This window comes from Bacillus rossius, chromosome 13 (genome assembly GCF_032445375.1).
Source record: "Bacillus rossius redtenbacheri isolate Brsri chromosome 13, Brsri_v3, whole genome shotgun sequence".
NCBI lineage: Eukaryota > Metazoa > Arthropoda > Insecta > Phasmatodea > Bacillidae > Bacillus > Bacillus rossius.
Genome location: NC_086340.1, coordinates 6,944,691 through 6,954,452, shown reverse-complemented (window position 1 = coordinate 6,954,452; position 9,762 = coordinate 6,944,691). Strand labels below are relative to the sequence as shown.

Genomic DNA, 9,762 nt, shown 5'->3' with positions numbered 1-9,762 from the left:
ACTATACCTTTTATACATGTTTGCTATTTAACTTCTTCCAATCTTGTGTTATTCTGTTAAGGATAGGACGATGATAGGAAAAGTAGGGAAACGAATGGGAAGTGTTTCAAGTTTAAAATGTGCCTCGAAAAAGTCAAAAATCGACGGTTGTTCCAATCGAGTGGAAGGAAGAGAGATAGATGGCATGCGGCGCGAGCGTACAACGAGCGTAACGGGACACTTTTTCGTGCGTGCGGCCGGCGTTCATCGATTTATTAGACGTTGTCACGTCAAAAAAAGAAATGGGATGATGGTTGAACAGGACACGTTTCTTCACACGATCCTGGCCACGGGCATGCACGACTGAGAGTTTTTTTTCCCCTAACCTTAGTTAAAACTAAGTGTGTAAGGGAGGGGTCTTGGTAGGGAAGACTCTAAGTGCGTCTCAGGGCAAGCCCTCATACGCTCTAAACATGCGGGTTTTTAACACATGCAGAAAAGGTCACGTGCATCATGTGCTAGGAGGGGGATTGGCCAGCCATGGCAGACGTTTTCGCCATGACTAACGAGAAGGGCCTATCTTTCCTGGGACTCCGCGCCAGGCCGGTGTTGAGTTCTGTCCTCACCCCTGAGGGAGGAGTAGCACGGCGAAGGGGTGCGAGGGGGAGAATGCGCAGCCGGTCCAGACGACTCCTGCCGGCGGGGTGGTGAAGAGGGGGGGGGGGGGGTAACACGGTCGGCGGGGGAGGAGGGGCAGGAGGCGGTAAGGGGGCAGCTGCGAGTTCAGGAAGAGCAGGGCAGAGGCTTGATCAATAGTGTGCCTGCCCGCCGCCGGAGCCAGCCAGCCAGCCAGCCAGCCAGCCTTCCACACGCACAAGTCTCGGCGAGCTACGATCCGCCATTTACAGGTAGGCGCTGGCCCCCTTGCCTCCTAGCACGTCGTAGCTGCTGCTGTCGTAGCTCCCGTGTAACCGGGTTCCCGTCCCGGCTGTGTGGGTGTTCCACTCACTTCCCCACGCGCGCACACAACTGCTTGTTCGGCTGTATGTCGCGTCTTTCCTCACTACGTCTGAGATGCATGCGTGTGTGTGTGTGTGTGTGTGTTTATTTATACAACTGTACCTCGGAAGTAAACAACACCACGGACATTTTTCTAATGATATATAGTTGGCACCATGTTCATGGCGTATTTTTTTTTTTTTTTTTTTAATGTTCCGGAGAGCATAGCTCTGTTTCGGAACTATACAACTATACACGTCACCTTGGCATAATAATGACACATCATTTTTTCAGAACACAATGCATACAGATATAATAAGTTTCACAGGTAATAGCATTACAGCTGTACATTTAACAACAAGATCTGGCACAAATAAAATAGTTAATTTAACACTTACTTATTATTCATTATACTTTAAAAAAATAATTATTTAATACAAACATCAATTACACTTCAACACATAATATAGTTCTTAGACATAATTTTGGTGATGCTTTTGGTCTGTATGTAAATGAGATCAATTAGTAACTATGTAACTGCACTTTTAACATTTACAATATTCCTCCCACAGATATATTTTTATTTTCTACATTGGAAGGCCTGACAACACTTACACATAAAAAAACAAACTATTATTTTGAAAATACCATTGTTGTTAAATACGTGCTAAAGTTTCACAAAAGCAATTTCCCTCTACTAGCGAACAAACATCAAAACTTTCTCTCCTGAAATTTTACAAAAAAAAATAATATTATTTTGAAAATATCATTGTTGTTAAACATGTGCTAAAGTTTCACAAAGAAATTTCCCTCTACTAGCGAACAAACACATCAAAACTTGTCTCTCCTGAAATTTTACAATTTTTTTTGACACGGGTGCCCTGTGTATCTCCCGGGTACAGATGTAAACAAAAAAAATAAATAAATAAATAATGTGTCAGCTTGATCTTGTTCCGATACTTGTGAAGCTCACGTATCACCCTACATTCGCGACTCGATCGTGTACCAGCTGTGACGACACCCCTTTGTTGCTGGCGCGCGGGTGGAGCAAGACCTTGCCACACAGCAAGTTTTATTTTAAAAAATCATTATAAAAAATTATCTCTAATTTAATGCCAATAGTCCGATCCATCGATACTCCATTAGAAGGCTCACATAGTTCAAAGTACACATCGCCAGGAGCGTACGCAGAATTTTTTTTTGTGGGGGGAGGGGGGAGGAACCGCTAGTTCCACAGTTTGATTTAAATTTTTTTTCTTTTTGTTGGTGGGAATGTTACATTTTTATTATGGATGGGCCAATGAAATCCTCAAATCCGTAAATACAATCAAATCCTTAGTATTCGAATGATTCTATATTCGAGGGAAAAAAAATATTCGAAAAAAAAAATATTAGAGGAAATGAAGAAAATTAAAAAAAATAATAATCAACACTGATACCTAACCTCTGAAGTTGTGTATGTCAATATTTTTCTTCATACCTCTTCAAGATATTGTATTTTTTACATGTACCTAGTTATATGAATAAAATTATAATATGTGTTGATTCTGGAAACTTAGTTCATGAATAAAACTTTTAAAGGGTTAAGTGTTTCAACACCACAGTTAGGTAATATTTTTAATTTCTTGTTCGTTGTTTTATTTTGGACCCTTTGAGACGTACGTAGGTTTTGATTCGAGGAGTGTACTCGAAGTATCGACTCTATGGAATTCGAATTAAAAAAAATTGGAGTTTGACCCGTTACTGATTTGTTTACATTTTAAAGTATTTTGGGGGGCCTTCCCTCATGCATATCGCTGTTCCTCGCGATGACCTCTGGGCCCGCTGTCATTGGACAGTCTGGAAGGACACAGAGCGGTGCTTCACGATTAGAGGATGGATAAATACGCGGGTGATGCTGTGGAGATTGAATACACTGTGACCAACTTGTGATCTACAAAACTGCCGAGTCTTTCAATTCCCCTCCCTTTGCTACGTGCTACGGATAAATACAACTGGAATAACGTAGCTTCATAACCATGAGATAATTTTTGAAATCAGTCCAGAATAGTGTTAGAGTTTACTTATCACAAGAAACAAACTCATAAAACGTTAAAAGAAAAAAAATGTGTGTGTACTTATGTACGCGCGGTAGAAATTATACTTATTTGGGTTGATTAAAAATAACTTTAATTTTACATGCACATAATTAACGGAAATAAAATAAAAGGACTGGAGGTATATTGCAAATACGATTGGTAGAGTATGAATTGAATAAAATTAAAAAAAATTAAGATAAATACTCAGTATTCCATATCAATGTAAACATATTTATAAATTAATTATACAATTTAGTAAAATAATTGAGATAAATTTTAATCAATAATGAAAATCAATAAATATGCTGAGTGCATTCTAATATATTAATTTAAATTTTTTATTAAATAATAATGTTAAGTATAGTTTATAATTAATAACGCAAATAAATTATACATACGGGAACATAACCTCACACATATAAATACACCTGAGAAAGTTAATAAACACAATTTAAGTCAATGATGTTCACAATAAATAAATGTAACTTAATTTGGAATGTTGTGATGAGTGTATCGTATTCCGCTTGATTACTGTAGCTACTCGCTTGGATTCAACGAGTGAAGTTTAAACTCGGAAGAAGTTATCTCGTTACTCTTTTGGTGATTTTTACCCACCCAGAGAAATGGTCGCGTGTTGTGTTTTGTTGATCACCAGATCTTGCGGCAGCAAGGCAATATTGTTGAAAAAATGGAGGTTCATGGAGTGGGGTTGTCTGTTCTAAAGTTGAAGTCACTCTGGTTAGCAGTTTTTAACACATACAAACCGTAGCTATATAGAGGCAGATGATAGAAGTTTGTTTAGTTGGTTGAAATAAACTCGCGTGAAAGAATCGTAAAAGTGCCATCACGAAGTCGGTATTGTTATTAAACAAAGGCGTTGACTACACATCAGCAGGAATAAACGTTAAACTTTATTATATCAATAAAATGTATATATTTGCTTTCCATATGTTAGAGGATGGCAAAGAGCCATTCTGTTTTTGACATCAATTATTAAAATGGGTAAAATGCCACACACCAACTCTTAACATCGTACCTCCATGGTTAATGGATAACAAATATTGTTACAAACAAATATAACAACGGGAAAGCAAGCTCTACCAAGCATCAAAAAATAATAGTACAGTTCGTGTGGAACCTTCAGGCCGGTATTCCAAGACACAAATATAAGGGTCTAGGTGTTAATTTATGCTACACTTGTACCCTAACCGTATTCCTAGTGCACAACAGGAAACGACCAGTATGGTGTCCCATCTGTTGTCCAAATTTCCGCGCATGCGCAGAGCTCACGTTTTCGTTGATTTCGTCTAGATGGCGGACCCGTATCTGTCGCCATTAACTCGCATGTAGTCATTTTTGTGATAATCGGGGGACGTGTCAAACGTGTTGGTGTGCCAAATGAAACTTTATGATAGCGAAACTATCCTGGAATTCGATTTTGCACACATTAATGGTCACTTAACAGGAAATAATTGCATCTTAAAAAGAACTTTTGCGATGGTGCTGCCATCTCTAGTTGTTTTTTTACGTGATAACGTCTTATGAATCGATGAACGCCGGCTGCAAGCACGAAAAATTGTCACGTTCCGCCTGAGCCGAGCGTGCAAGAACCGGCCAACCACCGTGCGAGAAAATCTTCTATAATATCAAACACGTTAAGGCGGGCTTTTTAACTAATTGTTCGCGATTATATTTAAACAAATTATTTAAATTAAATTTGCAAAAACTGTAAATAGTCTTAATATTTGAAAATAAAAAAGTATGCAATCATTTCATCAATGTTATCTTATGACGTTATCACGTAAAATTAAGGTCCGTAAACCGACTTTACAGACAAACCCCCTTTTTTTTCTCGTAACAATTGTATCGATTGTTGCCAAACGTCCGTTGGAATGCGTTGGAACCAGTTTCTAGCCTCGCGCAGGGCACCGTGTATTAAAACGGCTGCCGATATGATTCCTTACTGGGATAGGGTTTGGACACGTTTTGGAATACGGCCCACGAGTTAGGCTACGGTTGTATCCCAAAAAGGCAGTGCTTTTTCGCTTACCCGAACGTCTCGGAATATCGCCCTAAGTGTGTTTGTTGAGGTAGGGTCTGGATTAGGGAAGACTCGAGGCCGAAGAATATACGCCTGGTCATTGCAGTAAGGGTAGCATCAAATACACTAGAGACTAATACCGGGCATGTCTTTACTAACACAGGCGATAGTGTGAAAAAATAACCTAGCGACAAGATGTGTGACTATAGATATATTTTATACATAAATCATAAAATTACATAGAATTTTTTCTTGTGTTAAACGATTCTTTTTTTTTGTAAGAAATGAAACTAAGGTTTATTTTCCTCCCATAAATCTGAATATTTTTTTTAATAAGGCTTTCTAAGATATAAGAAACCTATTTTGGTTGTCATGAAGTTGGTACACATGTATTAAACAGCTACATTGTTCATACAGGGCACACTGTCTGCCATTGCCATCTATCGGACTGACGTGAAAACAATGCCAGGTTTTCACACAAAAGTCTTGGAACTGTCCAGTATTGGTCTCTAGCGTATTTGGTAGCACGCCATCATGTGCTTTGTGCGGGGATTGGCCAGCCGTTCTTACCTGGTGCCTGTTGACTCGTGGCGGAGCGGGTTCAGGTTGTTTTGAAGCGCTAGGGGGAGGCAGGGAAAGAATGTAAGTTCGGTGGAGGGGTGGATGCCATTGTTCTGTTCATCCGCAGTCCCGCAGCGACTAGGAAAACAACCAAAGAGATCTTCGGACGCCAGAATTTCCACGCACACCAAGGCAACCTACATGCCTGTCTCTTTCTCTCCTCATCGCTCATCCCCTTTCTCACACACACCATTTTTCTCTTCACACACACAAACCAACCCCCATTCCTTTTTTTTTTTCTGCCCCTTTTTCTTTTTTAAAGTCCGAGGCGTGTTCGAGTTGGCGGATCTTGTACATAAAACGGTCACGCAACCCAATTTTGAACGCAGAAATTATTACGTACCTCGTAAATTCCTTTTTTAAAATATATATACAACGAAACTCACAAAATTACAAAATCCCAAATAACGAGTTCTCCATGTGGGTTTTAACCTTCAAACAAGAACGCGCGCGTGTTATTTATTTAGGGATCGTCCATTAGGTTTGAAAGGGGAAGGTGAGGGTGTCGGGAAAAATCACGAAATATCACAAGGGGGGAAGGGGGGGGGGGGTGTAGAGAGATATCACGTGTATTTTTTTTTTCGCCCGATTTCTACCATTGAATATATATAATGTATAGAAGTCGCGAGCCCAGGTTAAATTTTCTGTCCGGTTTCTTAGAAGAATTGTTGTAGTTCCAAGCTCCGCCGCTGCGATCGCTTTCATCGCTGGGTATCGGCCGTATACGCCTCTGGCGGTATTTGGCAGAACTAGGTTAACCAGCCCAGTCGTGACATCATCCTTCAAAACACCCCCCCCCCCCCCCAACCACCCGAAAATCCCAGACCAACGATTCAAATTACCCGGCAGGTCTTATCAGCATCGTTAGGCGACCTTGAAGAGGAGCTTCCCTTACCGTCGCTTTGAGAATGATGAAATTCCAAAAGAAGCTAGCCACGGAAATCACTGAATGATGGGATTCTGTACTCGAGTGAAGTGAAAATTAGCTATTAAAACTTTGTATTGAGCCAATAGTCAGTGTTCCGTTCAAAATATGGTTTTATTTTAAAAGTCAAATACTTATTTAAACTATATTTCGCGTTTGTACAAATTTACTTTTAGATATTGGCAAGGAAAATCAACATACCTTAAACAACCTTCTCTTATTCAACGTTATCTATTAAGTAGTAAAAGGGGTAGATATTATTTTTAAAAATAAAAAAAAAATTTAACCCACTAAATCAGTATTGGCAAGATATATATAAATTCAATATTAAAATACGCATATTAAAATTTTTTGTATTTAACTTTTTTCGGTAATAAAAATTCAGTATGATTTTGGTTTAATTGGTTTACGTATATTGCTATATTTTCTAAATCACATAGAAAAGGGAAAAGATTACATCAGTGAAAATTCAAAAATTTAGTTTAAGTAATACTAGCCATACCAAAAAATCAATATGCGAGATAAGAAATTTGGTAACTGCTCTACATTTCAAATAAAAATGCATTGGTTTCATGAATACTGAAATGTATGCGTAATAAGGCATATTATGTTATTATCCTAAGCATGACTATAACTAAAAAAATTACAGTGATTTAAAACGATGGCAGTCTTAACATACAATAAATGCGCGAGTCTTAGTTTATTTTATAATTGGCTTCTTCGTCAGATGGAAAAGAGTTAAGATTTCATCAAGGAAAAATATATTCTCAAAGTCACTAAACCGGGAGATAGAAAATAAGGTAGGTACTTAATTTTAAATAAAAGTTAAAATATACTTACGCTAAACCAATTAAAAATAAGTCGTAAAAATATTTTTATTTATTAAATATGTTCTATACTTGACAGTTCTTTGTGTATAATTCTTCAAAAATCTTTGAAATTTAATACATACTTTTCTTAAAATGGTAGAATATCAGCAATACCCGGAAATTACGTGAGCAAAGCCACGGGTTATTAGATACACTTTTATTATAAAATAAAAACAATTATACATTTGTAGTTCACGAATGTGATATTTTGTTTATTGCTTCACAACATTCATTTGCCAGTCTCAAATTTCATCGTACCACTTGTCAGAAATGTCACCAAAAATGATAGATAGATTTTTTTTGACGAATTTCAATTACGAGGAAACCTTTCGCAAGACTTTTTTCTTCGCAGTAGTCACTGGGACACCATTAATTTAAATCCACTAAGATAATAAAATTGTATGTATAATGATTTGTTTTTGTATATTTATATAACTTCCCAACCAATTTTTAATGATTTTCATGTGAATAAAAACTTGTAAAGCAATTTAATTAACTGTGTCATAATACTTCTGATTAGATGGAAATACAAACTTTTCATCCGTAATATACGATGATAAAAAATATTTATTATTGCCAAATAATATTCACTGTTCAAATGCAATTTTAAATAGATTATTCATACATGTTTCTTGCTAATTAATGGTTTAAAATAATAATTTTTAGTATAAAATAATTTTTCTCTTGTGTTAAAATGGGTTGCTAAAATGAGGAATTAGATTTACACAAAACAGCAATGTAAATAATCTTTTTTGGTAGTTTCTAATTTTGTGCCCTGAATAACATGAATTTGGTTGAATTCATACCAAAGTGAATTTTTTGAACAACTTAAATTGATGTCTTATATAAATATTTATTTTAAATTAAAAATCCACACACTGTTTTTAAAATATAATATTTATCACGCCAGATGGAATAATAAACAAAAAAAATAGCTCTTATATGTTGTCTGTGTTTAAAGAATTGTATTATATTTCATGGAAATAATATTTACCTTTCGGTTATTAAAAGAAAATATATTTGTATTCAAAATACTTGCGCAAACAGCATACGGATAGCACACACGCACAGAGATAGCACAGAGCTTGATGCTACATTCACGCACAACACAACACAATATAATACCGGAAGCATTCAAAAAAGTTTTTTAAATGTAAAACATCCGTTCACAATTTTGGTCACTGAAGTTGGCATACGTGACGTTTGTTTAGATTCGTATGTTGTTATTGTGGTACGGTTTTCGTTAAACCCAGAAATATTTTATATACTTCAAAGTTTACGTACAAAACACAACGAGCATTCAAAAATATATATCACTGTTTATTTCAAATCCGGCTTCTTTAACACATTCAGACACAGACTTCCAAGCATTTAATTTAGCTTCTTCATTTTTGTATCCTGCGGATCCCCTGTCATACAAAATATTTTTACTTTCTATTACAGCTATCAAAAAGCTATCAAATGTGCCTTCCATTTTTATGTTATCGCGTGTTTGAAAACAATAACAAACTACTCAAGTCAAGAGCACCAATATCTTCGTGACAATTGTTCTTTTATAAGCCCACTAGAGTAGTACTTAAACTGTTTGTTGATTGGCTACCACCATGGTCGCGCACAGAAAATAACCTAAAAGTTAAAAGCTAATGAACTTTCTGTGCGCCGATCCTGTGCTATTTTTCTGTGCGCATGCTATTTGCCAATGTGGCAGCTCATATCTAATAGTGTATGTTGAACTTTTGTGCGTCTGTGCTGTTTGCGTGCTATTGCGAATGTAGCCCGGGCCAGGGCCGTTTTATGAGAATGCGAGGCCTGGGGCAACAATATTCCGAGGCCCCCCCTTTTTTTTATTGTAGTGATAATTTTCAGATGTGAAAAACTCATTGCATTGACATGTATGTATGTAATAACTAACATAAAAAAGGACAAGAAGTACCATAATGAAATGCAGCCTCTATTCGCAGAAATATGAAACATATTTATGCAGGGAAAACAAAATAATGTATAACAACCAATTTTCTAGTTGAAATGGAGTAATATTTCATAGCCAACACCCACCCCCAATATTTCTATGTTCATTTACGAAAGTCTTAAATCGTTCTCAAATATTTACACAATTTTATGAGTTGCAGATCCCGACCAATCAAAATTACATATTTACTAACTCACTTTGCAATAAACTTCTTCCTTGCCTTTTTAGCAGCAAACAAGTTAATGAGTCCATCAAATGAAATGCTGTTCACAAGATCATGT

The 9,762-nt window shown here is 36.7% G+C and overlaps 1 protein-coding gene across 1 annotated transcript in view; it reads left to right on the top strand.

Annotated features, from left to right (window-relative positions):
• Positions 1-736: 736 nt before the first annotated feature.
• LOC134538154 (uncharacterized) overlaps positions 737-9,762 on the top strand; it is a 39,911-nt gene continuing 30,885 nt past the window's right edge. Inside the window, exon 1 of the mRNA XM_063379203.1 lies at positions 737-887. The gene's annotated coding sequence lies outside the window, so the exon portion shown is untranslated. The remainder of the gene's footprint in view (positions 888-9,762) is intronic.